At 32.2% G+C, this 26,326-nt stretch overlaps 1 long non-coding RNA gene across 5 annotated transcripts; it reads right to left on the reverse strand.

Annotated features, from left to right (window-relative positions):
• Positions 1-9,000: 9,000 nt before the first annotated feature.
• Positions 9,001-23,305, reverse strand: LOC117691721 (uncharacterized). Of its 5 annotated transcripts, XR_010713064.1 has the most exons (14): positions 22,757-23,305; positions 22,424-22,543; positions 21,356-21,476; positions 20,381-20,527; positions 19,191-19,401; positions 17,611-17,700; positions 17,156-17,248; positions 16,079-16,145; positions 15,487-15,579; positions 15,178-15,252; positions 14,387-14,444; positions 13,719-13,853; positions 13,369-13,452; positions 9,001-11,611 (listed from the first exon to the last, which is right to left on the reverse strand). It is a non-coding gene; the product is annotated as an uncharacterized lncRNA (long non-coding RNA). The 5 variants fall into 5 exon arrangements; XR_010713065.1 differs by lacking the exons at positions 9,001-11,611; positions 22,424-22,543 and having other exon boundaries at positions 13,367-13,452; positions 22,757-23,304; XR_010713066.1 differs by lacking the exons at positions 9,001-11,611; positions 21,356-21,476; positions 22,424-22,543 and having other exon boundaries at positions 13,367-13,452; positions 22,757-23,303.
• Between the last annotated feature and the right edge of the window lie 3,021 nt (positions 23,306-26,326).

The following is a 26,326-nucleotide window of genomic DNA, read 5'->3' on the forward strand; positions in this document are numbered from 1 at the left end:
TTTTCCCTTTTTATAATACATGCACAATATTTAAAATGAAAGTAGACTAATTTTAAAAGCGAACTGATGGCCAGTATTTTTTTTAGTTTCAAATGATTTAAATTTAGGAACCTTTTTTATATACAATTCAAATTAAATCAATTTGTTGAAAGGCATTCATCAAACTGAATTCATGTTGATTATTTGCGCAGACATGACGCAGTTGATTCCTTTGAAAAATATCAAAAGGTCTGGTTTATCGATTAAAGGCAATTCAATTGCTAGTTTAATAAAGGAAGGAGAATTTTGAAGAAAAAAAGTTTACAAAGTTTATGTATCTATGAGAAGATACCAATTGTGTATTGATTTCCAATTTTCTTCCAACCGTGGTACATGTACACTCCGTTTAAAATTCATGTTGATTTGAATTAAGAACGCCTTATATATATATGTGTGTTCGAAAAATCTATTTTAAAGAAGCAATTTAATTGTTTAAGTATTTTGTCCTTTCAGACGTTATTTTAAGACACGTATTTACAGAATCCGTTCATGTACTATTTTTTTTAATACATGTATAAGAAAGTTAACCTAAAATTTCTTAAATGCTTCACTTATGAGTTATTGTGAAATAACTAGGACAAAAAATACCCTTTTCATGGTTTTCTTCGATAGGTGATTATTGGAGCATATACAGTGAGACAATATCACTGAAAAAGACATCTGTGGATAAGGGGTGACCATGGAATCCATAAAAATGCCATATATCACAATAATGTCAGGTATTTCTGTGTGATTCATTCATGTACAAGATTTATTTAAAAGAACTTAACAAGTAAATGAGTAGTTGTGGCGTTCTTAGTAATTCAAACTAATAAAACTGCCCTACAGTACACGTAAAGAAGAGTCAAATGCTTGGATATATCTTTGCACATGTATTTTCAAGCGACACGGTCTAAAAAGTAAATAGTGTGGATCTTAGAAAAAACGCAGATTTCAAAGAAAAATGACAGTGTAATTTGAAAACTTGAATTCGAAATTTGATATGAGAATTTAGAATAGTTACAGGAAATCGGGAAGGCTAAAAATAAATACAGAAAGTATGTTCAGACTATGAATCCATGGTAGACGAATATTCACAGGATGAATCTCTGTCATTCAGTTAACTGAAATGTGACTGATCGGTAACTGAAAGGTGACTGAATGGCATAGCTGTGCCATTCAGTCACCTTTCCAGACCATTCCGTTAAGATTCAGTTGACTGAATGGCAGAGATTCATCCTGTGATTGAATCCATTTGATGTAATGTCATGCCAAATTCCCAACGCCAAGGTTACTTTCACTTAGCCGTTTGTCGTCGGCAAATTTTATTTACATTAAATAACACAGAAAACGGATTGAGAGAGAGAGAGAGAGAGAGAGTGCCTTGCAACAGTCTTTTTTCTCTACACCAAATATAGGTTTTAATTCAAGTTGTACGGCTACTTAAAGGGTTATGGTCACGATTTTGTTCAAATTCTATTTTCTGTTTTTATTATTTACAATGCTTAAGGAATGCATTTCTAATGAACAAATGAAATTTGAGAGTCAGTCGTAGGGTTATAAGCAAGATACATGACTCACAAATCTATGTCATGTAAACAAGGCTCGTGCCCTGTTTTTTTAGTACATATATTCAATATACTAGTAAAAAATCGTTTTAAACCTGCTTTGTCTATGTTGTAATTCATTTCCAGCATAAATTAACAGTTCCTTACGTTTAACACATTCATTTTAGGTCTTAAACTGGAATTTTTACATTTCAACATTCAAAATGTAAACAAAAGCTTTGATCACATAGCAAGGATCGCAAGCTTTGTAACTCGCTTATAACCCAACGAATAACACTAAAATTTAAGATGCCTATTAAAAATGCCTTAATAAAGCATTGTAAACATTAAAATCGAAAAATTAATTTCTGACCAAAATCGTGACCATGTCCCTTTAAAAGAAGGTTTGAGTTTTAAGGTGTAACACATTACATTGCAAAATTTGAATTTACAACCGTTCTGAGGTTATAACCGTCGCATATTCAGGGCATGGGGATTTTCAAAAGCAGAAAAAATAAAGAAATGATGTAGAACAAGTTGAAACATGTACGTATAAGTAACCGCCTCCTAATCACAATTACGCACAGAAAATTAATAAAGACCATGCACTGATGTTTTGTTGTTTGTTTTTGTTTTTTTCGATACACCAAATTATGACATGTACATGGAATATCTATAATTACATTGAAAGACGACAATCTTAATAGTTGCATAACACATTAATATATGTAACACACATATATATAGTATATTCTTTCATTCGTTAATAATTTTAGATTAACAGCTGATATGTATTTACATTTAAATCAAATTCCATGAATACATAAAAGCGCATGGAACCCAGACAAAATATGTAAAGTTGAGTTAACGAGTTACACAATTTACATGAATCTTACTTTAAAATAGTGTTCCTGTTACCTTTTAGAAACTTTCTCTTCTAATGTGATATTTCCTTTTGACTATATTGTACGACCTACGATATCGTAATATGTATATGTATACTAGTTTTAGTAAAATGCTATTCTTTTCTAGTTTCCATACATTAAGACTACTTTTTTTCAAATCTGATTGCTTATTTCCTATACTTAGTTAGTTATTCTTCCATGAAATATTTTATATTCATTTTACAAGTTGAAATCTCCATCGCATTATGAAGAGTTCTTTTATCTATTTTTTTGATTTTTTTTTTGGGGGGGGGGGGTTGGGGGTTGGGGGGGGGTTTGGTGGGGGCATTGCTCTCTCTCTCTCTCTCTCTCTCTCTCTCTCTCTCTCTCTTTATCTGACAGACAGAACTACGATTTAATAGTCTGTGTACAGATGACATATAGAGCTTTCATGCTATTCATATGGAATAATGACAACCGATGAAAGTACTTCTTCCATTCGACGTGTACAGTCATTTCTAAGTTATTCAATCGTGATTATTTATCTTTATTAGTTAGAACATAAACAAGTTCAAACGTTTCCATCAAATATCAATTATTTGATCTTATACAATATTAACTTGACTTTTTTAATTTTTGTGATCGCCTTCGGCCGATCACTATTGTGTCCATATGAGGCATCCGGCAAATGCTTCCACGTGTGCACACATTCCGCTTGCATAAGTAGTTCTTATAAAAACTTGAGGTTTGCTTTAGTATTTAAATAACATTTTACTCAGTTTTATTTCAATTCATTTACCTTAAGAGATGCAAACATACATAAAATACAGTTCGACCTGTTAATTCAAGAATGCACATTTTGTCTCACGCGTAAGAATTTCGATTGAAATATTCATTCAGTAATGCAGATGACCTCGATGAACTGACCTCAATCATAAGAAGATGCTCCATGAACTGACCTCGATCTATTGATGTTGCATAATAGTAGCTAGGAAGACGGCTTGATTTATAAACAAGGTTACGTTATAATGCTACCTCAATAGCAAGTTATGATGGCATTCAATGTTTTTCAGTCGCATTAAATTATTTAATACAACTCTTTCTTTGCATACGTGTTAATTTTGAAGAGCCCTATTCAGTATTCTGAAGATACATTAAAATTTAATACTTACGTTAAAAATATAAATCTATACAAGGAGTTTACGAACGGTTTTCCCCAAATTTATTTCAAAATTAAATTTGTTGACGGTTTATAATGATGAAATTATGGTGTACAGATTCAAAATATTCTATATTTTGTAAAAATACACATCTTCGCTAGCCAAGGGTTTTCGGTCCACTTTGCTGATGAAAAATACAGTACTTTAAATAATTATTTTACACCAAACTGATCATGTTGATTGCTTCTAGCTATCAATATATCATTATTGCCGATCATTCCTTTAAAAGGAATACTTGGTTTTTCTTTTCTATTGCCACTTAATTTCAAAGAATGTCAACATGGACAACACTGCGCAATAACAGTTAAAAAACAACAAACAATTAAAGAAATCCATTTGGTTATATTTTAAGTCATGTTTTAAATCTGACCGAATATTAATCCATACTAAGTATGATGGCATGGTAATCATCCTGAAGTCATTACAACATTAATTGTAAATGTTAATAAAACATTTTCATCATTTGTTCATAACTCTTTCACCTGACGACTAGTAAATTGATCACAAAGATGACATCGTATGTACAAATAAATCTTTAAAAAATTAAGTTAATAAACATGTGCTCGTAACACTACTGGCTCTAAAAACCCCTGTCCGTATGAAAATCCCCTGTCTTCCCCTGTCACCCCCTGTGTTTTCACTGTCATCCCCTGTACATCCCCTGTGTGCCACTCTACAGAGCCCCTGTATACCCTGTCATCCCCTGTGCGCCCCTGTACACATCCCCTGTGTGCCACTGTAAGCCCCTGTCACCCCCTGCACGCCCCTGTCATCCCCTGTAAGCCACTGTCTGCCCCTGTGCATGCCCCTGACATCCCCTGTACGGCTTTTGACTGGGTTATTTTTAATATCATTTTCTTAATTCAACTATTGAAATCACATGTGTTATATTTTGAGCTATAAGTCCATATTTGCACTCAACAGCGCCGAATCACAAGACACACTGTTATCGTAATTTTAGAAATCACATGTTTTAGTTGATAATTTATTGACACTTCAAAATTCATGCTAACAACTAAAGATTTGAGATTCACCGGGTGGTAAACCTCAGGTGAGGGCGGGAATTATGTTTTATATTAGGTGTGCAAGCCCTCAGGGCATATAGTCCTTTGGAGCTCGGGAACATCGCTCCTCCCTAATATTTGAAAAACAGACATAACAATACAACATAGAGTGAACATAGAATGAATTATTCAGTTTTTAAAATTGTCTACAGATATATGTTCACTTTACTTATGAATATCTTAAGCCTATGAATCATATGATTCTTGGTAATAAACAACACACTACAAACTAGGATCAAGCGCGGCACATGGTTTTGTATATATCTAAACATATAAGAGCGACCTAAAATCAATAAATCAGTCAGAATATAGAATTTATAACCAGCTATGTAACGAGAGTACACCTTTTTACTTTGTTCTAACCAAGTTCTTGGTTATACCTTCATTAATTTCCCGTGAATACCAAAATAAAGCTTCAATAGCTTATATAAGTTTGTCTAAGAAATATTTTAGTATGTTTGTTCAATACGTTTCTGACCGGCTTATTGGACTCTTGAATTGAATTTAAACTGCTGTTTTAATCTCATAATCAATTTCATTAATTTCCAAAATCTAATTGTCATATCTCTTTTTACTGCAAAGTGGAAGATATCAAAGATAATTAAATTAATTGCCAGTGAACAGAAATCTGTCAGAAAATGTAAATGTGTTTTTTACACATGTAGGAGGTTTTATAGATATTGAGATATTTTTAAAAAACCCTGATTAGTAATGAGAGAGAGAGAGAGAGAGAGAGAGAGAGAGAGAGTTTGCATTGACTTTGAATTAAATTTATTAATTATATAGTTTACCCGGGAATTTCCTAATAAGAAAACATGCAATCCTAATTTTTATTACCTATTCTTTATTATTCCGCAGCCCTGGTCAGAACATACACAACATAAATGTAAATGTAGAACTAGTGTTTTCTATACATTTAGCCTATGGAGTTTATACAGAGGGAGAGAGAGAGAGAGAGAGAGAGAGAGAGAGAGAGAGAGAGAGAGCGATTGCATTGATTTTTAAATAAATGTTACTATTAGTTTAACTGGGAATTAATTTCTTAATAAGGAAACATTCAATTCTGATTAACTTTTATATTAAACAAATTTTCTATAATTATTTAGATTAACTTAGCTGTCAAATTGATTTTAAATTCATTAATGTTTTATACTACGTATACTAGATCAATTGATCAAAAAACTTGAAGACACGTGATTAACAACTAGCTGATTGAAGCTACAGTTTTCAAAGGAGACGATGTTGACATTATTTCACTCGGTCAGTGATTATATAATAGCTACTGTACACAGCCCTTCTTGACAATTTGCAGTTCACGGTAGCGAGATAGGTAAAAAGAGATGAAAGACACACGTGTACACGTATATATACACACACTTCCTCAGATCTGAATGGTCGGTCAGTGATTATATAATAGCTATATACTGTATACAGCCCTTCTTGACAATTTGCAGTGCACGGTAGCCAGACTGGGAACAATGAGGTGACAGACACACGTGTACTTGTATATACACACACGTCCTCAGGTCTGGATGCTCGGTAATGCTACACAATAATGCAATATGTTGTTGAAACACCCCTTATAACCCTTTTCCCAGTCTGTCAAGTAAAGAAACAAGAAATTGAAAATGTCAATTTTTCAGTTCTGAGAATTTCAAACATGAAAAGATTGAAGAGCTTACTTTAATTTTTCTCCAACAGTCATTTTTTTTGCGTTGGTTACCTGATTTGTCTGTTTACTCTGGATAATATCGATATGTTTCTCAACTTGTTCAATTATGAATAAAATTTCGTCGGGTGAAAAGTTCTCACTTCTTTTTTGGCAGTCATGTTTGACAGACGGACAAAGTAAGTGCATTGTGGGATACTAACCACTGGTTAAACAACAGTAGCCAGTGGTTAGTTAACCACTGGCTAAATTCGTTTTGAGCAACACAACTTTGACCACTGGTTAGTAAACCAGTGGATACTAACTTTAACCACTGGTTAAGTTAACCAGTGGTTAAAGTTAACCAGTGTTTTGAGCAACCCGGTCTAGTACGTTAGCTAAAGAAACAGCCTAATCGTCTCCTATGGAAATTTGAGTCGTGATGAACGAGAGATATAAATATACATTTAAGTTGTATTATAACTTGTTTATCAATCGTTGTAAAATATATAAAGTTTAGTTTATTGGTTTGTAAGATATATGTGCTCGTCTAATTTTAATACACTTGTAAATGAATTAGTTTGTTTGTAAACTGATTTTGATTTTTTAAATGTTTTCTAACTTATATTACATGTCTTCATGGATAACAGTACTAGAATGTGTGTTCATCGGTAACAGAAAAGCCTTTTTGTGTTATGTCGCCCTCTGCCTTCGGCATCGGGTGACATATCACGCTAGTGATTTCCTGTCATCTCGGTGCAAACATTCCGGTATTGTCGCCCTCAAAGCAATATGTAATAAATTATATGAATATTATAAACACTGTGCCAGATAACTCTGCCAGTGCCAAGGTGGCATTTTTGCACCCTTCAAAGCTGCATATATCTCACCTGTCTGGTGAGATATTTACTTTTCAAAAATAAATTCCCATAGGAAAAACAATATTCCTATTAGAAATTTGAAATTTCCTATCGGAATACAAGAACTTCCTATAGGAATTTCAATTCCGGTAGGATTTGATAAAATCCTATAGGAAAACTTAATATCCTGTAGAAAAACTACATGTCTGAATCAAATTCCTACAGGAAATGATAATCTCCTATAGGAAATATAATTCCCATAGGACTTTCTAAAAATCCTATAGGATTGTCAAATTTCCTGTAGGAGGTATAACTATAGGTATACCCCCCGCACCCACGGATTAGGATTTTCAAGATTTTAGGAATTAGTTTTTTTCCAATATTTCTGAGGATTAGTCAAGCCCCCCCCCCACACACACTTTCAATTTGCTTCCGACCCAGTGAATTTTAATGGTTATGATACATACAGCGCAACCCACTACCCAGAGAGAGAGAGAGAGAGAGAGAGAGAGAGAGAGAGAGAGAGAGAGAGAGAGAGAGACCGACCGGTACCTGTTTGTAGGTGTGTAGTTTCCAACTTTTAAATTTAATGGTCTGACTATATGCAATATCTACATAATTTTTTTTACCTGATTTTGTTTTCATTTTATTCCTTTTTATTTAGTTCAAAATGTCCTATTGTTTATTTCCTCCCTACTCATATACTACTGTACATGCATGCACAATTAGCTTAAAAATGGATCGATATTGACAGTAAAGTATGGCTCTTGCTAATATATATATATATATATATATATATATATATATATAAATCTGATTTAGGCATTGAGGAGACCATACCCTAAAATGTAGTTTAGGGAGACAATATACAAAATTTTTATATGTGCATATTTTTTATTGCAAATAGTCATTTAGAGGTCTTCAAGATTCAAATAACTTTACATGTGTTTTAATTTTTCAATATATCTTGTCCTTAAAAAAATACAGCAAAAATGGTCTCCTTAATATTTTGTTACTCTCTCATAAGGCTTAAGGAGACCGTGCATATATTTTCATATATATTTTTTATGGCTTAAGTAGACCATTCTTTTTTCCCATAGTTTTCATGATTTGCAAGTGCTCTATCATTTTTTATCGCCACGCAACATAGAATTAAGATATAATGCAAGGTCACTGTGTACATGTGCATGTATATGTAAGCTTTGTTAATATCTCACATAGTTGATGGTGTGGACTTTTAATATTCATAGATGGTCATTTAGAGGTCTGTGGAATGGCAATAATCTCACATCTGTTTTAATTTTTCATTACTATTAGCCCTTAAAAATATACTATATTGTCCCTCTAATATTTTGCTACTGTCTTATGCGGCTATGGGATACCGATAATACATTTTTATTAATATTACTTAATTAGGGTTTAGGTAGACCATTCTTTTTTTTTAACCATAACATTCGTGATTTGCAAGCCCTTTAATTTTCACTGTCCGGTTTTTTTTCGCATGTCACGAAATTTGCGAAAATGGGGAAAATATGTAGCATTTTAAATTTGCGTCCCTACTGAAGATTATCTTCTCAATTCAATCCATTCTACATGTATCCTAATGTGTTTTAGAATTTCACATTAATAAATGAAAAAAAAAAACATTTCACGTTCATGAACAAACTTTACTAATCATCAAAACTAATTCCAAATAGATTTCATTTATAATTTATGGACCAGGGTGTAAACATTAGTTCAATTTTGAAAGTTTAAACAATTAATCATTTCAAATTTATTAATAGAGCAATCATTTCCATTCAAAATTCAGTGTACATAACATGTCCATTATTTTGGTGAACTTGCAGTTCAATTACAACAGTTTCATTTTTTTCTGTGCAACAAAATCATGTATGTAAGGATCTGTAAATTTATGAAATCAAAATATTCATAATCTATTTTCAACCTTCATATTTCAAATTTCATACATTTCAAGAAAATAAAGCTTTTAAAATTGATTTACTTAATATTCTTCATAATTCATATATAACAATAAAAAAAGGTGATCAAAGATCACGTATTGAATGAACCATTCATTAATAAATGTTAATGAATAACATTGATAATAAGTACACATGTAAGAAATTGACAAAGTTTAAAAGTTACTCTGGGAGCAAAAATGACTGATCAAATGCATGGCCAAAAAAATATTAAAGGACGAACAGGATTATGCAGCTAAAAAAAATTCAAAATTTTCAAACATAAAGACATTAGGATGTCGTCTGCAATACATATCACGTTTAGGGGCCACTTTCTTGCCTTATAAGGAACAAAGGTAATCACAGATTACAAAGCACCGAGACGAGGCATCACCTTTATAAAGCATCACCTTTATGAGACCACCTTTATCATATTACCTGAAAATCATAGTTAATGATCTTGGATATCTATGGATACTGTTTCGAAACAATATCATATTACTATATCATATGTTAAAAAATTGGATAATAATCATATGTTCATTTCATATATTAATATAAGATACACACATATAATAATAAGAATAAAATACTGTAATAAATAAAGATGCAATATGATATTGTAACATATGATATGACATAGTGTCATGTTAAATACATTATTGCATTTGATCACATAATACAATATCATAATATATGATACAATGTCATATCACATAATACATCACAATTTTGTAACACATTATATTATATTGTATACTTAAGTATGATATTGTATGATATTATATCATATTTGATACATAATATGATATTGTATCATAAGATACAATATAACTTGATTCAACATTGTATCAAATCATATGATACAATATCATGTGATACAGTAATATATTATATAATACAATATCACTTTATACAATATCGTATCATATGTTACAATATTATATATTCCAATATCAAATAATACTATTTCATGTGATAAAATAATATATTATATAAACCAATATCATTTTATACAATATCATATCATGTGATAAGATATTATATATTACAATACAATATTGTATCATATTATACCATATTAAATATGGCAATATAATATGAAACAATAGCATGTGATAAAATAGTATATAATACATTATCATTTTATACAACATTGCATCATAATAAAAAATACTTTACATTACAATATAATGATACAATATCATATCATAATGCACAAAAATATTGATACAATATCCTACTAACTTTTTACAATATATGATATAACATTGTATCATATAAAACAATAGTGTATCAAATCTGACAATACTATATCATATGAATCATGTTATATCATTTAACAACAAACACATCTATCAATCAGGTTAGAGTGAGGTAGGATATTCTTTTTAAACATCCTTGATAATAGAGATCAGGATCTGAAACTGAAGCAACCTCTATGATTCATTTATATTATAGTTAAATTAACTATGCAAGCTATTGTCTATAAATCATGTGACCTGTTCCAAAATAAATAAACCTCATCCAGCATCCAAAACCTATGACTCAGATTCGGCATTCAAGCCTGCCAGATGCATCAGTATCATAAGACGCATCATCAATTCAAGTTTGGTTAAGTTAGGACCAGTCATTACTAAGATATATTTTTAGCATCCTTGATTATGAAGATCAGGCTCTGCATCTGAAGCTACCTTTGCAATTCATTTATATTATAGTTAAATCAACTATGCAAGTTTGAAATAGTACTAAATAAATTTAATATATGACCTGTTCCAAAAAACATAACCTCATCCAGCATCCGAAACCTATGGCTAAGATTCAATATACAAGCCTTTCAGGTGCATCAGTATCTTAAGATGCATCATCCATGCAAGTTTGGATCAGTAGTAATTTAGAAATTGCTATCAAAGGCCACCTGCACCAAAAACTTTAACCTGTTCCAAAAACCTTAACCTCCAGCATCTAAAATTCATTGCCCAGATTCAGCATCCAAGTTTTTCAAGTTCATAAAAAGGTCCAGATGCATCATCCATGCAAGTTTGGTGAAGATAGGACAAGAAATAACTAAGATAAAGGACCTGCAACAAAAACTTTTACCAGGTCCGGCCGCCAACGCCAGCAGTATAGCATAAGTTCCCCCGAACTTCGTCTCAGTGAGCTAAAAATAAATTATCATACATGCCCTACGTCTTGTTGTTACATTACAGTTACATTATATGTAAAATCATGAGATTCATGTTTGCTTTTTCATTGATTTCATTTCATTTAATTTTTTTAATGTCCTAAGTCTTGTTGTTTTTCTCTCGTTGAAGATTTTAGATCTAATCTTCAAAACTTTGGTCCTCTCATCAAGCCGTTCCAATGAATACATTTCATGTTTTTCCAAAAACTCCTGGATTTTTCTTTTACCTTGAAAAGATTTTAAAAATAATATAAACAATCAGAATTATTATATTGTTACATATTCATGTAAAAAGGATAATACCTATGTATAGATTCAAGGCATACCATACTCTGTATGGTTTTTGCTTCCACTACTTCTTGCTGAATATTTTGATTTTCATAAATACATTCATGCTCGAACTACATTCATCCACTTATATGTCAAGATTATCTGTTTTGAAATGCCCCCTCTACCGCTTTAGGCTTCAATACACAACCCAAAATAGAAAGCCTATAGGGATTTTGCATTGCATCGGCCATGAAATAGCCTGGATGACATAATTGAAAAATTGTATGAGGTATTTCAAGTGGGTTCCGAATGGTGAAAAGATGTAAACATTTCACATCATAATTTTCCATGAGAAATTTGTTTCTATTCCTGTAACGGTCACCTGAGTAGCATATAACCCATACACAAACTTGTCGAGGAGTCTCATATATGCATTTAATTAATTAGGTTTTATTCTGGAGTAGAAAAATTATAAATTAGTAATGACGGCCACCTCCCTGCCTGAAATCTTTCAAAAAGAACTGTGAAACCTACAATTTTGGCAAAAAACTTAAAAGATCGGGTCTACAAAATCATGAATTCAGTTTCCTTTCAGGTGTGTGGGAGTAAAAAGGATAATTTTTTAACACTATATGCAATAACACCTATACATCCATTTTGGCCCTGCCCTAGAGTTAAAACCCATACTCCAGGGGACATGAAAATTAAAATTTCAGTAGAGGACTTCCTGGTAAACATAATTATAGGTCAGTTTTTTATACAGATGTGTGAGAATAGAGAAGAAAATGTTATAACATTATATGCATTAACACTATATTGCCTCCCCCCTCATGTCCTGAACCCCTGACCCAGGGGCCATGAATTTTACAATTTAGGTAGAGGAGTTAGTGGATATCGTAACCATGTATTCAGTTTTTTGCCCACATGTGTGGGAGTAGAGAAGAAGATTTTTTAAGATTTAAAACATTTTACTATATGGCCATATTGGCCCCACCCTAGAGCCTGAACCCCTGACCCGGGGGTCATAAATTTCACAATTTTGGTAGAGGGCTTCATGGACTTTATAACCAGATATATATATATATTTATATGGGAGTAGAAAAGAAGATTTTCTAAGATTTAATACATTTTTACTATATGGCCATATTGGCCCCACCCTAGAGCCTGAACCACTGACCCAGGGGTCATGAATTTCACAATATGGACATCATAATCATGCATTTAGTTTTAACAAATATATATGGGGTAGAGAAGAAGATTTTCTAAGATTAAATACATATATACTATATGGCCATACTGGCCCCATTCTAGAGCCTGAACCCCTGACCCAGGGGCCATGAATTTCACAATTTATGTAGAGGGCTTCATGGACATTATAACTATGCAACCAGTTTTTTCCTAACATGTGTGGGAATAGAGAAGAATATTTTTTAAAATTTGGCTCTTTTTTTGCAAATTTGGCCCCACATGTGGCGCCCCGGGGGTAGTAGAGCCATGAATTTTACAATTTAGATTCCTCTCACCATAGAGATGCCTCACATCAAAAATGGTAATAATCAGCCCTGTAGTTTTTAAGAAGAAGTTAAAAATGTAAAATTGTTAAGGCACGATGCACGATAACGGACGAAAACGGATTGCAATAAACTCAGGTGACCTAAAAATTGCTAATTCATCAAATTGTGGATAGATAGACCAAGCAACAAAGATATATCACCTGAGCTGCTTTTAGTCTTCTTGGCTGCAACTGGGCTTGCAAGAACTTTAGTTCCATTATCATCTTCGATCTCAAAGAAGCACTCTGTAATAACAATATCATGAATATCTTACTTTGCAAATACTAAGGACAGGCATGCATAAAACGTAATGAAAAGAGAAAACATTATGGATGGGTTTTAATTATTAAACGATGCAAATCAATGTACCATTGTCATCTTAAAGAAAGAAAGAAAATTATTGAGAAAAGTTTTTATCATTTCAATAATATGACTTCTATTACCCCCCCCCCCCCCCCCCCCCACCACTACCACACACAGATTCACACAAATAAAAAAAAAGACTGATCACCTTATGGTGTAACATCCGATGCATTTGCATTTCCACTCTCGCAGGGTTTGGACATCAAATCTTCTTCAGTCACATGTGATTCAGGTGCTGTACTTGGACCTTTAGGATTGTGCACATGTAACTCCGACACTCACCCTTTTAGATAAACTTTCAAAAATGTATACAAATACAAAAATTATTTAATGAAGAAAAAAGAAAAAGAAATACATACACAGTGATTTACCACACTAAAGCACTGCCCATATGCAAATGTGGGGGTATTTTACCCAGTTTTAAGCTTAAGTGTAAAATTTTCCCTTACATGTAAATAATCCCTTTTACAGTATTGAAAGTGGTACTCAGCAAATGTTATTAAACACTTTACATTTGCATTACTATCTGAACATTTCTTGAAAGTCAAATGGAATTGTGCACTACAGCCTCTGTCACAAGTCACAAGGAAATAACTCCATCTATACATTGTCATTCAAAAGCCAGAAGCCTAACACCTAGCTGCAATAATGTAGCCCTCTCCTGTTTTTTTTTTTTTTGTTTTTTTTGGGGGGGAGGGGGGGGGGAGTAAACATCAGTTATAAAAAATCGGAGAGGGCTACATTGTTGCAGCTACATATGTATGACTATCCTATTATCAAACAAGAACAACATTCACAAAATAGATTGAAACAAACCTATCAAGTTGACTTCTTTCATCACAGGAACTGAGAGAGGGAAAACAATGGTATGGAACTGCAAAAGATCAAAGAATCGTTATTGCATAAATAAAGTTTAAAACAAGAAATCTTTTAAAGAAACAGTTGCCCCTTTTGTGGCTTTATCAATCTTAAAATGATTACTTTCTTTCACAAGTCAAAATTAATTATTCTTACTAGACTTTGACCCGTGCGTGCACGGGTTGACATTGCATATGATATCGGACATTCACTACATCGACGCACCGTATTGTTTACAATTACAGAACCAAGCTTTAAGCCTACAATAATGCTATTAATTTCACTACACTCTGTTTAGTTATAATAATCTGACAGGAACGCCTCCCATATACCCGTAATGTAGCAGAAAATTGCAGAATCGCTCCGAATCGATTTTTGAGAAAAATAATGAAGTTGTATTGAAAATAACAGTCAAATTATTCATAACAAACCATTCTGAGGCTGTAAATACTTTTCATCTAAATATTTAATTCATATTATTGAAGGAATCAACACTTTTTTGCTCGCTTCAAAATTACATACCATGTTGATATTCGGATCTCTTGGGATTTTACTCTAACACAGTGTATTTATATTTAGGAATATTATTACATATAGGAGAATTTATTACATCCATTACATTCCACTCATATCATGGAAATCAAATGCATTATCACAGCATTAGGGAGACCAGACAAACATGTTAATTGTTATACATAATAACGTTGCAACTTTGATTCTAATTCATTTACTTTGTTCAAAATGCTCACTGTTTTCTCTGAGGTTCAAGATGTCCTGTTTTTCCATTGCGTTGCGGCTAGCTTTCAATAAATCTGTGGTGGACTCTGTATAAAAGTACTAATATATTGTATTGTAAATTCAAGCTTCAACATTTACTTTTTAAATCATTGCAAATTTTATTCCTTATGACTAATTAAAATAAATATTACAAATATATTACCGGTACATCCATTACATTCCACTCATATCATGGAAATCAAATACATTATCCCAGCATTAAGGAGACCAAGCCCCAGGATCACATAATAACATTGCAACATTTAGTTTAATTCATTTACCTTGTTCAAAATACTCAGTGTTTTCTCTGTGGGTCAAGATGTCCCGTTTTCCAATTGTGTTGCGGCTAGATCTCAATGAATTTGGGGTGGACTCTGTAAAAAGTACCAATATATTGTATTGCAATTTCAAGTCTCTAAGTTTACTTCTTTATATCATTGCTAAGTTTATTCCTAATGATTAATAAAAATAAATATAACAAATATATTACATCCATTACATTTCACTAATATCATGGAAATCTAATGCATTATCACAGCATTAGGGAGACCAGACAAACAATTTTATTATACTTTCATGTTAAATGTTAAATACTGAAATCTGATTGGTTTAGACGCAGTTGGTAATCCGTTCTATTACCCTCAGCGTTAGCAACACACTTGGCAATTGGTAACACAACGAACTGTTACATGCGCTTAAATTATGAGCGTACGGTTTGTCGTAGAATTTACTTCATTTCTAAATAAAAGCAGTAAAATTTTCTTTAGAAATAAGACATTCAGTAAAATAAAATGAATAGTGCCTGTTTGGGAGGGTATCTATTGAAATTGACACCCCTCGAAAACCATTGTCAACCTCCGCTCACTGCTTTACCTTAGAGTCAAGCTGTCCTGTTTTTCCATTGTGTTGCAGCTAGATCTCAATGAAACTGGGGTGGGCTCTGTAAAAAAGTACCAATATATTGTATCATAAATACATGCTTCTAAGTTTACTTCTTTATCTCTTTGCAAAACTTATTCCTAATGACTTATACATGTACTTATAAGTATAACAAATATATTACATCCATTACATTCCACTCATATCATGGAAATCAAATGCATTATCACAGCATTAGGGAGACCAAGCCCCAAGATCACGAGCAATCTTAGACTTGAGTAGTAAATTGTACACTGCCAGTGGCGTAGCTACCATGTATGCTTATATGCCTGAGCATGCACATCATTTGGGGGAAAAATCAGTAAAAAAATAAATAAAGAAAAAAAAAATATAAAAATAGAATTCAAGTATTAAGGTCCATACTTAGTTATTCCATCAGCCCGTTTCCGTCACTCGGTCCTACTTTATCCGAAATCAATGCTAAACAAAGACGTATTAAGCACCAAATATAGCCACACAATATGGTCTTAAAGTACCATATTAAAGAAACAGTACACAATGCATGTACCTAAAAAGGCAACTATTTATTTTGCAGTTGAACTTAGTTTTACACATTTTAAATTTCCCCGATAGAATATCACAGCTTTATTGAGATATTCATTACCATAAACTATGTGAAAACGAACTTAAGAATAAAAGCTTTGAGTGGGTCAAAGGCAAATGTCAAAAAAAAATTCTTCTTTTAACTTTTAATAAGTTTTGTGATTTTATTTTATGCCTAAACTATAGCCAAAACAATTTTAACTGCCTAAAAATAGGCTTAAATAGTAAGCATTCCTTTCAATTTCTGCTTTAATTTTTGGTGTTAAAAATCGTCGGAATCCATGAGCTTCCAGGGGCTTTCGCCCCCTGAGCTTTGTCCTGGACCCACTGGGGGCCTCATGGTGGCCCCCACACCCCCTGCCATTTTAAGCATGCACTTCGTTTCAGGTCTAGCTACCCAACTGACTGTATTAATGTTTCTTGCTTAAAAACATAATAACATTGCAACATTGAATTTAATTCATTTACCTGCTTCAAAATGCTCACTGTTTTCTCTGAGGGTCAAGATGCCCTGTTTTTCCATTGTGTTGCGGCTAGCTCTCAATGAATTTGGGGTGGACTCTGTAAAAATACCAATATATTGTATTGTAAATACAAGCTTCTACGTTTACTTTTTTAAATCATTGCAAATTTTATTCCTAATGATTAAACAAAATAAATATAACTGTTACAAATATATTACATCCAGTACATTCCACTCATATCATGTAAATCTAATGCATTATCACAGCATTAGGGAGACCAGATCAACATGTAGATTGTTATACACAACTACATTTCAAAGTATATCTAGTTAATATAAATGGATTTACTTTAGTCTGAATTAAAATGACTGGGCTCTCAGCCTCTTGTTCTTTCAGGTATTTTTTGCAAAGTGAAAATGGACTGCAGATGCAAAATTATTCTTTAAATAATAACATTACCCAAAACCTTCGTATTTTCATCTGATTCAGAATCAGAACTTGGCGAGTAGTTTGATACACTAAATGGGTCAGAATCCACATCAGAGGGAACTGAAAGAAATTAAAACAATATAGAAAATTTTCTTTCATAAACATTCATCAATTATTAGTTTACCACATTTGGTAATTGATGTTTCTTTTTTATAAATCTGACAACAGACCACTGACTAAATCAAACTTTTCAGCCATGGTACAAAAACAAGACTGTACCAATATTCAGTGAAAAATGAATTCCAATTCAGATTGATGCTTAAATTAACTAACCTACCAAATCTGATAATTCTATGTAAATGTATATTTTTCAAGAAGTACATTCTGTAAACAATTTGCAAAATATACATATTTACTACAGAAACAGATCTTGTAATTTATCTAACAAAAAACAATTTTGCAAAGGAGACCCTCCACATTAGTGACAGATTCACAATGCACACTGACTTATATTAATAGCTTTTTGTTGGCATGGATGTTAGCGCGAGTGGGTCATGATGTGGGAAGAAGTTGGGGTGACTGGAGAAAACCCACGTGTCCAAGCAGGCGACCAATGTACCCTATCATATACAACAACTGTCGATCATGGGGATTAAACTTGGGTCGCAGTGGTGATAAGCAGGTGCATTGTCAACTGCACAACTGGACACCTCTTTCAAGCTTTTAATTTAATAGTGCTTGATAATGAAAACAAAATAAATCTATTCAGGTCAGCACAAGAACCGTATATAATGTTAAAATTGAAAGAAAATCAAACAACTATAAACAAAATAAAGTGAAATAAAACCTAACAAAACCATTACCAAAATCAAAAGGATCACAGCCTTTTCTGAAATCAATCAAAACTAGTACCGGTAAAAACATGTACATGAACAGGGGCTAGTGTTGTCACGATGATTGAATTTCAATCAATGATCAGTTGAAAAGGTTGTCGATTTATCATAATCGATTTTAGATTTTATAATCAATTATACTCAGTCTGGGTTTATTACATTAATATTATACCTATCATTTTGTTTTCTAATCTGTATTGAATGAAATGAAAACTGTTGTGAGCTGGGGGTTTTCTTCAATCTCAAAAGATGTGTAACATTCTACCTAATAAAAATACAGCAAAAGTCTTATAAGCTTTTAAAAGGAAGTGAAAATAGCACTTATATATTTTAGATTATACATAGCATAAAATTTAGTGCCCCATATTATTGAATTTAATGTAATTTGTTACCGATTCGATTATTGACCGATCATCAGATGGCAAGAGACAACCAATTCTGCTGATTAATTGATCACGATTTTTAACCTATTTAACAACACTTACAGAAGTTTTAGGCTTGTTTTTCAATAAAAACATATAAATTATCTATTCTGATACTTTTTAAATTCTTGAGAAAAACCTATTTTTTAGATTTGTTTAAAACAAATCAATGTACGAAAAAATGCAAAAACAAAACCAAAGCCGGATAACAAGATATCCAAAGCCTGATTGTAAATCACTAAACTCTCTCTTAATAATTATTTTTTGTGTATAATTAATCCAACCATTTTCCTACCTTGCTGCGCCACCGCAAGCTTTTCCCATCACAACCATAGTCATATACATGAAGTATCTCTTCCCCAACCACAATGTCTCTCTTAGCAAACAATCATAGGTATTCCCTTCCATTAAACACTCTGAGTTTATGGTGGAGTTTGCATCGTCCTTGCCATCATTTACAAACTGGCAGATACATGTATGGTTGTTCACTCCTGACAGCATCAATACTCCAGTGTACATAAAAAGAAATCAAACCTTAAATAAGAAGCATATAATTAAGAAATAAAGTACGAGTTTTCGTGAATGTTGCAGAATAACCTCCGAGGTCGAGAAATGTTGTTTTGAAATATAAAAGCCGAGGCGTTAGCCGAGGCTTTTATATTTCAAACAACATTTCGAGACCGAGGAGGTTATCCTGCAACATTCACGAAAACAAGAACTTTATTTCTATTCTACTAACAGCCCAGTATTTCTACAGATCGTTTCTCCTATAGAGAGACGATCTAGGTCATTTTGACGGCTGTTCCGTGTAACCCCAACGGTTTTGTTAGTAATGTTTACATGTGTATCGATCAAAGGAATCACATGCAGACGACATACTTTTTTCTTAGGATTTTAATACTCTTCACTTATTTATAAAATATCTTTGAATCACATTCCTAATATTTTAAAGACAATATAATACGATTATTACTACAACACGTTATATATTTTATGTAAAACCACGCCGTGAAAATGTGCTAGGGAGGTCCTAGGAACAGCCGCATTGATTTCTTAAGAATAAAGATTTGAGGCAATACACATTGTTTTGACTGGAACTAACACGTGAAATTGACATGGTTTTAAAACTTTTTACGGTTTGAAGTGGTACTTCCATGATCAGTGCGAGACAAATAGGTATTTCTGATCTGATAATTTACTGATGACGTTCGTGGTATATTGGAGAATAATGTCCGCGGCATCTCTTTGATCTCGGCAATAACTGTAGTAGAATTACTGGTATTTTTGCTTGACTTAATTAGAATTGTTTATAGTTATTTCTAGAAACATTACTGCCATACATAAATGTTAAAATATTACATTTAGCTGCAGGTCTGTATCTCCTGGTCTGAAAAAAAAATTTGGATAAACGTTGCTTCAATTTTTTTTTTTACATCAGGAGCTACATACCTCCAGCTTCATGTAAATATGTATAAATCGTATTACCAAAGTTCTTTTCCATTATATTTATAGATAAATATTTTGTTTTCTGTGCTTGTCTTCAATCTCTCCTCCCCATCCTGTCCTTTTAATGTTTCTCCTGCAGGAGAAAATCTCCACTGACATGACTGGTTGTGCTAATAACTCCAAAACCTACATTAAAACCACAAGCACCTGTGTGAAAGCATTGTTTATATGCAAAGAAAACCTTTGGATTCATAAACATCTACATTGAGCCCCATTCACAATTGGCGTACGAGCACTTTACAACTCTTTGCGATCGGAATGTTTTAGATTCGCACGAGCTCTCTCATATATTGCATGAGGTCTCGCATTTGTTGCATGCGTTTTAGTGCTTGCATCAAGTCTCCTTAAAAATTGTGGACATGCACACTATTCAGACGCGACTGAATGCGATCCAAATCATCGCAGTGCAATGCACGAACAATATATAGTACGAACATTTTACAACATTTTGTATACTCGCAAGAGTGCAGGTGCATGATTTTTAAAGGTCATAAGATGAATCGCTGCTGTAGAGAGAGAGAGAGAGAGAGAGAGAGAGAGAGAGAGAGAGTTGAATGTGATAATAGTCTACCATATATCATATGTGCATGTTCTAGTGAGAACATACATTAAATTGGTAAACAACAAAATATTTACAACCATCGACCTTTTCTAATGCTATCATGTATGAAACATGTCATGTTGTTCTAATAAATCAACAATTACAGGGGGAAGGGCGCCCCGGGTGCGCATAAACATTAAAATTAATACAAGTATCAAAAAGTAGTTTTAAAAGTGTTGCTACATTTGTCATGCTTCTGGATTGAATGTTCTTGAGAGCACATTGTGCACAACGCTGTGTAATCAAGACATACATGTTTTGCCTGGTCAACAGATCACACTCAGCCCAACGGGAATCTGCAGACACATTGTTTACAGTATTATTAATCATCAAAAGCCAAAAATTTTACAAACCTGATAATATCCGAAAACCAAACGAGAGTGATACTATGATGTCACATTTGTAAATGTGGGTCACAATTGTAAATGTGGGGTGAGCATCCCGGTTGTAAACATGGAGGCCTGACTATCTTACCTATAATAATTAAGTCAATTCGTACATAGAATAGTCGGCTATCTTTCCACTATACAAGTGAAAAAGAGCAACTGATCTTAATTTGCTTTTAATTCATTTAGGTAACAAGGGGTACATGTACATATATCTACATTACGTACATAATTAATTTAAAACAATATTACTTGTACATATAACTGTAATATAGAAAATTCTTCATCTCGATCTATTTACATAAAGCGACATTCTTCGGTTAACTTTTCTGTCCATTTTCAATAAACTAGCTATATAATTACAGGGATTTTTCAGCCTTTTTTTATTTTGAAAATGCCAATTTTTTTGGAATTGGGAAAATTGTATCGACAATTTCATGCAGTTGGGAGAAATCATATGTTGCATACATCATGATTTCTGAATTTATTATCATAATGGAAAACGATCAAAGAGCTAGACTTTAATTGAATAGAATCTAATTAACTTCACAATATAGATATATGTATAATATTCCTATATTTAGTTATTAGAACAAGTCTTTTTCCCTGAAATAAACACCTTCAACACTGGTCATAAAAGTATTACATTATTAAGAATTTATCAACATCCCCTTTTAAATTGAGAATGTATTTTTCTGTTTGAAATATTTCATAACATTTTTGCTCTGGAGAAGGTACTGATAAATCCTTGAATTACATTTACCTTTTACTTTTATATCAGTCTAGTGTGTGTAAAAAAAAAAACATGTACCATTTACAGTACGTACTGTACTGTATACCACAAAATAACGATGTTTTAGAAAAACAGAGGAAAATCGGATTAAAAGTTGGCGATGTTTACAGCGTGTTTGGAAACTTTTATGACTGCAGTTTTGCTAAATGGGTTTAATCATTTGTTAATACTGAACATTTATGGACATTCTGGTTATTTTACGAAGTATTTTTTGATAAGAAATAAACATAAGAACTATTTACCAGTTGGGGGAAAAATACTGCTATACTAATTGGGATCATAATTTGGACAGCTGCTGAAGTGAACTTATTTCCAATTGGGAATGGGGACGACTTTTGCTCTGGAGAAGGTACTGATAAATCCTTGAATTACATATACATCAAACGTACAGTGGAAATGAAAATCATGCTTTTATTGTTAACTTCGTTTCGAATGTCCTCGAAGATTAATCAACATTTGGTGTAAAATAGTCAAGTTGCACACATTATCGCCCTATTTTATTTGAATATTTTAAAAAAAAACTTCATAAAAACATTACTTTGTTCAATTGTAGTAGGATTATCAAAAATACTTACCATAAAATGGCTTTGATTCCTAAAAGGCAACACGCTGGCGTTAAAAGGTCCATTGTTTTAACCCGAGACGTTCCGAGAGTACTCGGAACAAATGGCGGAGAGCACTTGCCAAATGTTCAAACATGGTCAAGAAATTAACGACTTTTTTTCTAGTTAGGCTTTATACATAAAAAGTGAAAAAGTATTTTGAAAACAAGTTCATTTAGAATAATTAAAGGCTAAACAAATTATATATGTTAGATTTTTTGCAATATTGCAAGTTTTTGTTGGTCTCCTAAATGCAGAAAAATAGTCATTGCTAATTATACGATGGAGGCAGATTGAATTCCTTTTTACGAAAAAATATAGACAAAAGGTAACTATTGGATGTCAAATAATAGACACATTGATGCATTTTAGGCAAAGACACACCGTTCATTCATTTAAAGATAAGCCAATTACATTTTAGACAAGGTCAAAATAATACGGAGACCAAAATATGTCTCCCTAATCTACTGGTCTCCCTAATAAAGATAAAATAATACAATCGGTCTACCAAATGTATAAGTCAGGTATATATATATATATATATATATATATATATATATATATATATATATATATATATATATATATATATATATATATATATATATTTAATCTCTATATTAAAAAAAAAGATTAAAAACAAATCATATGTCAATGAGGCAGGTTTCGCAGTCTATACTGAAATAGCCAGTACACTCATTACAGATCATGTCAGATGTTTGATCCACCTCTAAATTTATCGCGGGAAATATAGCACGAGTGCACTGTGACGTCATCCATGACTTTGTTAGTCTTTGTTACGTTTCTTGACTCAATACGAAGGTATGGAAGCATGTAACAAATCTTTTGAGTCTCGCCAAAGCATATGCGGTACTCAAAACGTGTCTTCAAACTTTAAGTCACCGTAAATTACGAATTAAAAGTCGGCCATTTTTGGCATAGCACCACGGGTGAAAACATTAGAAAGCATAAGGGACGTAGACAAAAATTTTTGTTTGATGAACTGTAGGTTTAGCTCGTTCTTTTTCCCGCACACACTGGTTCATAGAGCTCGCTTCGCTCGCCGGCGCTGCGCGCCGGTGAGCTGCGCTCGCTATAACTATATGATATAAAAATCATAACATGGCAATTTTTATATCGCATCCTATATTAGCCCTCGGTCGCGGTATATCAGCCCCAGGCTAAAGGGCTGATATACCGCGACCGAGGGCTAATATAGGATGCGATATAAAAATTGCCATGTAATAATCTATATGTATGATACTGTATCATATTTGATAAATAATATGATATTGTATTATATGATACAATATAATTTGATACAACATTGTATGATATCAAATGATACAATATCATTGGATAAAATAAAACAGCATATAATACAATTAAATTAAACATATTGTATCATATGATACAATAATATATATAACAACATCATAAAATACAATTTCATGTCATATGATAATATATCATATTAACCAATATCATATTACACAATGATATGATACGATATTTTATAATATTACAATATCATATATACAATTTCATTTGATATAATTCTATATTAAAGAAACCAAGATCATATTATACAATACTGTATGATACAATATCATAGAATATATAATATTATATCATAGGATGCAATATTTTATATTGCAATATCATATGTAATAGTATCATGTGATTAAATAATTAATTAATAATACAATATAATATTATACAATATTGTGTCATAATATACAATCCTATTCATAACAATATCATGATACAATATCATATCATAAAATATTAAAAAATGATACAATATTATATCGTATCATATAACGTTACACAATATAACATATGATATTGTATTGTTTCCTATTAAACAATAGTGTTTCATATCATACAATACTAAATCATAGGAATCATGTTATATCATTTAACAACAACCACATCTATCTATCGTTTCATTTATAATATAGTTAAATCATATAGTAGTATCACTTCTTCGTCTTCGCATCTTCACGCTTCGCCGTCGCATCTTCTATATTCTTCATATTGTTCATGAATTATCCTTGCATTGAGGATTTCCACTATCATTTTGGATACAATAAAGATCGTGTGATCAAAATCAAGGGGGATATAAATCCCTAACATAGGCCCTAACCTTTTATCAACGCTTTTAGAAACAAACTTTTATTACTATAATCGATCAGTGTTTATTATCTACTAAGATATACTATAGTCAGGTACTCTTCACACATTTGCTATAAAAGAATAAAGTCTATTCATGATCACAAATACAACATAACAACAAATGTTTTGAATATGATGTTTATGTATTACGTAGAAGAAAACAAAACAAACGCAAAATGATTTTTTAAAAATCACTTTCCTCATGAAATGTAAATAAGAAGTATTCATATACCTGCCCCCTTAGTATTTTTCCATAAAGATATATACATGTATCATTCTAAGATTGACAATTCATTCACCAATGAAAGTTGCTTATATTATTACAACAATTATTCTTTCATGATTATTGTTCGTTAATTATCACACAATATCCTCATTGTGTATGAATCTTTCTTTATTTGCGTCATTTCCCGCCGTATGTCGACGAGAGAAGTGACGTAACTGTTTAACAATCAATTTGTGGCAATGTAAGAGTGTTTTGTGTGTGCTTGCTACGAATATGAAAAACTATATACAGCGATTTATTTACGGGGTAACCAATAAGGGGGGGGGGTCATTTTTCTATGGGGGTCATTTTTCTTCATGTTTAACATGAAGAAAAATAACCCCTGGGTCTTTTTTCTTCAGAAAAATCCAATTATTCTTCAGCTAGGGGGGGGGGGTCATTATTCTACGTCGAAAAATGACCCCCGGTCATTATTCTACGGGGGTCATTATTCTTCATTACACCGGTCCTATAATATCACGGTTGTATTTAATCATTTTATCGAAAAATCTATCAATACGGATATATTTCCAAAAACTAATGTTATTGCTAGATTCCTGCAATAAAAGGCCTGTCACGGTCTAACTAGACCGTGACAGGTCTTTTATTGCTATGTATTTAAATGGGATTCAATCGATATTTTTCAGTTATTCCATAAAGCACTAAATTGTATTAAAAGACTGTATAATAATTTGTCAATAAGCTCATATCTGTCCTCCAACAAAACAAATATAATCCTTCACTTGCACTAAACTCATTAACTAGTAATTAATTTCAATTGTACTTTAAAATGTGATGTAGGTAGACATCGAATAGATCAATACCATAATAATTGCTCTTAGTGAGATTAATTAAATGTAAAATGTTTAAGTGCAGTTTTTAACATATCGTTGAAATTTAAATGTCTTTTATCAATTTATTTTCTCAATGATCAGTAGTTAAGGAAATCAGATTTGATAAACTGGAACGGCAAGTAATTAATTGCAGCATACCAACTTTCAATAACTCTAAAAGAAAATATCTTACCTAAATGCAAACTGTTAATGAGTATTATTGAAGTTTTTTGTTTTAAAAAGTTCTTTCTATGATCAAGTAAAATA

The sequence above is a fragment of the Magallana gigas genome, chromosome 4, assembly GCF_963853765.1.
Source record: "Magallana gigas chromosome 4, xbMagGiga1.1, whole genome shotgun sequence".
Taxonomy (NCBI): domain Eukaryota; kingdom Metazoa; phylum Mollusca; class Bivalvia; order Ostreida; family Ostreidae; genus Magallana; species Magallana gigas.